The sequence below is a fragment of the Anolis sagrei genome, chromosome 3 (assembly GCF_037176765.1).
Source record: "Anolis sagrei isolate rAnoSag1 chromosome 3, rAnoSag1.mat, whole genome shotgun sequence".
NCBI lineage: Eukaryota > Metazoa > Chordata > Lepidosauria > Squamata > Dactyloidae > Anolis > Anolis sagrei.
This window is the reverse complement of record NC_090023.1, coordinates 73,155,745-73,161,065: the sequence shown is the minus strand read 5'-3', so window position 1 is coordinate 73,161,065 and position 5,321 is coordinate 73,155,745.

Sequence of the window (5,321 nt, the reverse complement as noted above, 5' to 3'; positions counted from 1 at the left end):
AATGCAAGAGATATTACACTTAGGCAGAAAAAAATGAAATGCAAAGATACAGAATGGGGGACACATGGCTCGAGAGCAGTGCGTGTGAAAAATATCTTGGAGTCCTCATGGACAGAAAGGTGAACATAAGCCAACAATGTCATGTCGCGGCAAAAAACGCCAATGGGATTTTGGCCTATAGAAATAGGAGTGTAGTGGCTAGATCAGTAGTTCTCAACCTGTAGGTCCCCAGGTGTTTTGACCTACAACTTCCAGAAATCCCAATTTACCAGCTATTAGGATTTCTTGGAGTCGAAGGCCAAAACATCTGGGGACCCACAGGTTGAGAACAACTGGTCTAGATCCTGAGAAGTTATGCTACCCCTCTATTCTGCCTTGGTCAGATCACACCTGGAATACTGGGTCCAATTCTGGACACTGCAGTTTAAGGAAGATGTTGACAAGCTGGAATGTGTCCAGAGAAGAGCAACTAAAATGATCAAGGGTCTAGAGAACAAGCCCTATGAGGAGCGGCTTAAAGAGCTGAGTATGTTTAGCCTGCAGAAGAGAAGGTTGAGAGGAGACATGATATTGGTCCTGTATAAATATGTGAGGGAGGAGGGAACAAGCTTGTTTTCTGCTACTCTGGAGACTAGGACATGGAACAATGGCTTCAAACTACAGGAAAGGAGATTCCACCTGAACATTAATTAGGAAGAACTTCTTAACTGTGAGAGCTGTTCTGCAGTGGAACTCTCTGCCCCAGAGTGTGGTAGAGGCTCTTCCTTTGGAGGCTTTTAAACAGAGGCTGAGTGGCCAACTGTCAGGGGTGCTTTGAATGTGACTTTCCTGCTTCTTGGCAGGGCTTGGACTGGATGGCCTACAAGGTCTCTTCCAACTCTATGATTCTATTATTCTACCTCTTGATGCTTCTGAACACTTAGTGCCAGATTCACAGATGTATTACAATAAATCAAATCAATTTCCCCATTTTTCACAGCATCCCTGACACAATTGTCTACATGTTTACTTTTCTACTTCACCCTGGCCTGTGTTGTCATTTGTATACACCTCTGGTTATCCTCATACACTGTTATGGGGTCTTCAACAAGAATCTGTAAATCCTTTAATAACTGCTTTATTACAGAGTTCTGTATATTCCATGCTCAAAGCCCCAAACTCTGCTTCATTCGAACTCAAAGCTGCGTAGCCTTGTTTCTTTGATTTCCAGTCCACAACTGTATTAGAAAATTCAAATAAAACTCCAGTGGTTGACTTTCTATCACTGCTGTTCCCAAAGTTACTGTCAGTGTAAAATTGTAAATTTAAACAGTTGTCTGAATTTAAAACTAAACAAAAATCTTGTTTTAAATATCTCACCACCCTCTAAAGCCTATTCCAGTGTTTCTCAACCTGGGGGTCAGGACCCCTGGGGGTCACGAGGGGGTGTCAGAGCGGTCGCCAAAGACCATCAGAAAACACAGTATTTTCTCAGTTCTTGTGGGTTTTTTTCGGGCTATATGGCCATGTTCTAGAGGCATTTCTCCTGACGTTTCGCCTGCATCTATGGCAAGCATCCTCAGAGGTCTGCTGGAGCTGGGAAAAAGGGGTTTATATATCTGTGGAATGACCAGGGTGAGAAAGGTGATTAGATGTCCCTGCCTGTTTTTCTCTCTGCTGTTTTAATTTTAGAATTTTTTAATACTGGTAGCCAGATTTTGTTCATTTTCATGGTTTCTTCCTTTCTGTTGAAATTGTCCACATGTTTGTGGATTTCAATGGCTTCTCTGTGTAGTCTGACATGGTGGTTGTGAGAGTGGTCCAGCATTTTTGTGTTCTCAAATAAAATGCTGTGTCCAGGTTGGTTCATCAGGTGCTCTGCTATGGCTGACTTCTCTGGTTGAAGTAGTCTGCAGTGCCTTTCATGTTCCTGGATTCTTGTTTGGGCGCTGCGTTTGGTGGTCCCTATGTAGACTTGTCCACAGCTGCATGGTATACGGTAGACTCCTGCAGAGGTGAGAGGATCCCTCTTGTCCTTTGCTGAACGTAGCATTTGTTGGATTCTCCTGGTGGGTTTGTAGATTGTTTGTATGTTGTGTTTCCTCATCAGCTTCCCTATGCGATCAGTGGTTCCCTTGATGTATGGCAGGAACACTTTTCCTCTGGGTGGATCTCTCACAACCACCATGTCAGACTACACAGAGAAGCCATTGAAATCCACAAACATGTGGACAATTTCAACAGAAAGGAAGAAACCATGAAAATGAACAAAATCTGGCTACCAGTATTAAAAAATTCTAAAATTAAAACAGCAGAGAGAAAAACAGGCAGGGACATCTAATCACCTTTCAAGAAGAGTTTGCTCCAGGCACTGTCAGCCCATTGTATGCTAATCAAGGTGGTCAGTTGAAAAGATTCACACCTAGCCCAACTCACAAAAGCCTTTTGTCTCACCCTGGTCATTCCACAGATATATAAACCCCTTTTTCCCAGCTCCAGCAGACCTCTGAGGATGCTTGCCATAGATGCAGGCGAAACGTCAGGAGAAATGCCTCTAGAACATGGCCATATAGCCCGAAAAAAACCCACAAGAACTGAGTGATTCCGGCCATGAAAGCCTTCGACAATACAGTATTTTCTGTTGGTCGTGGGGTTCTGTGTGGGGAATTGGCCTAATTCTGTTGTTGGTGAGATTCTGAATGTTCCTTGATTGTTGGTGAACTATACATCCCAGCAACTACAACACCCAAATGACAAAACCAATCCCCACTCCAACCCCCCAACCCCCCCCCCCCCCCCCCCCCAGTATTTCAAGTCAGGCGTATTGGTTATTTGTGCCAAAATTGGTCCAGTGAATGAAAATACATCCTGCATATCAGATATTTACATGACGATTAATAACAATAGCAAACTTACAATTATGAAGTAGCAACAAAACTAATGTTGTGGTTGTGGGTCACCACAACATGAGGAACTGTGTTAAGGGGTTAGGAACTCTGCTGTAGGCTATATTTCAAGAGAAGGAATGGGCAAAAACACCAGTAAAGGAAAAGCTTTCGGGAATCACCATAAATCAAAAGGTGACTTGACGGTACATACATACACACACAATTAAATTCAGTTTGAAATGTTAAGCATTTACTAGTGAGAAAGGCACATTCTACACAGAGAGACTTACTTCTGGGTAAATATGCATATATTTGTGCTGTAAAAGATGGCATATAAAATAAGGGACTTTTCCCTTTACTTCCTGCTTTCTATTTACTATACTTCCTATTACATACTTCAAATCCTTATTTGTTAATCTATAATGTTTTAATTTTAGAGATGCAACATCTTTTTCCTAATGTCATTCCTGATCATGAACTCCCCTTGCTTAGGGCACCTCATTGTCATTCCATACAAAATATAGTAATTCAACAAGTTACCTTACCTTTTTTTACTGAAACTCTTCAGAAAATTCCTGGTGGAAACTGTTCAGATTTTTCCATGCAAATAATTCCTCATGTTGGCACATAACCACATATTCTGAATAACTCCCCATGGGTTTGCCTTTACAATTCACCAGGAAGGTCCAAAAACATATTGTGCCGCTTTAGGTTTCTGACTGAGCACCTTGTCTATTTCCTATAATATTTTATCTTGTACTAAGATAAGCCTTGCATTTGGAATGAATGTGCACACCCACAATTTCTAATAATTAACAAAAGCTGTCCAAGCAGGGAGTAAAAAAGCAAGTACAACATTAAAATCAAGCCAATACTTGAATTAAAGAAACAATGATTTTTGTTTCATAACATGTAATGTTACAACAAGTGGTGCAGTTGAACCTGGATTCCCCAGAACAAACCCATTGAACCTTTTGATTGATAGATACTATGATGTCATCTCCCACCATCCTAGGTTCTCTGCCTCTAAGTTTAGCTGCAATCTCTGCAGGAACTGATGCAAGTAGATTTTTTTCAGTGAAGCAATGATTAATTTTAATGACATATCACTGTTCATAAAATCATAGAATCATAGAATCAAAGAGTTGGAAGAGACCTCATGGGCCATCCAGTCCAACCCCCTGCCAAGAAGCAGGAATATTGCATTCAAATCACCCCTGACAAATGGCCATCCAGCCTCTGCTTAAAAGCTTCCAAAGAAGGAGCCTCCACCACACTCCGGGGCAGAGAGTTCCACTGCTGAACGGCTCTCACAGTCAGGAAGTTCTTCCAAATGTTCAGATGGAATCTCCTCTCTTGTAGTTTGAAGCCATTGTTCCGCGTCCTAGTCTCCAAGGAAGCAGAAAACAAGCTTGCTCCCTCCTCCCTGTGGCTTCCTCTCACATATTTATACATGGCTATCATATCTCCTCTCAGCCTTCTCTTCTTCAGGCTAAACATGCCCAGTTCCCTAAGCCGCTCCTCATAGAGCTTGTTCTCCAGACCCTTGATCATTTTAGTCGCCCTCCTCTGGACACATTCCAGCTTGTCAGTATCTCTCTTGAATTGTGGTGCCCAGAATTGGACACAATATTCCAGATGTGGTCTAACCAAAGCAGAATAGAGGAGTAGCATTACTTCCTTAGATCTAGACACTATGCTCCTATTGATGCAGGCCAAAATCCCATTGGCTTTTTTTGCCGCCACATCACATTGTTGGCTCATGTTTAACTTGTTGTCCACGAGGACTCCAAGATCTTTTTCACACGTACTGCTCTCGAGCCAGGCGTCACCCATTCTGTATCTTTGCATTTCATTTTTTCTGCCAAAGTGGAGTATCTTGCATTTGTCACTGTTGAACTTCATTTTGTTAGTTTTGGCCCATCTCTCTAATCTGTCAAGATCGTTTTGAATTCTGCTCCTGTCCTCTGGACTATTGGCTATCCCTCCCAATTTGGTGTCGTCTGCAAACTTGATGATCATGCCTTCTAGCCCTTCATCTAAGTCATTAATAAAGATGTTGAACAGGACCGGGCCCAGGACAGAACCCTGCGGCACTCCACTTGTCACTTCTTTCCAAGATGAAGAGGAAGCATTAATGAGCACTCTCTGTGTTCGTCCACTTAACCAATTACAGATCCACCTCACCGTAGTTTTGCCTAGCCCACATTGGACTAGTTTCCTTGCCAGAAGGTCATGGGGGACCTTGTCGAAGGCCTTACTGAAATCCAGGTACGCTACATCCACGGCATTCCCCGCATCTATCCAGCTTGTAGCTCTATCGAACAAAGAGATCAGATTAGTCTGGCATGACTTGTTTTTGATAAATCCATGTTGACTATTAGTGGTGACTGCATTTGTTTTTAAGTGTTTGCAGACCGCTTCCTTAACAATCTTTTCCAGAATCTTGCCCGG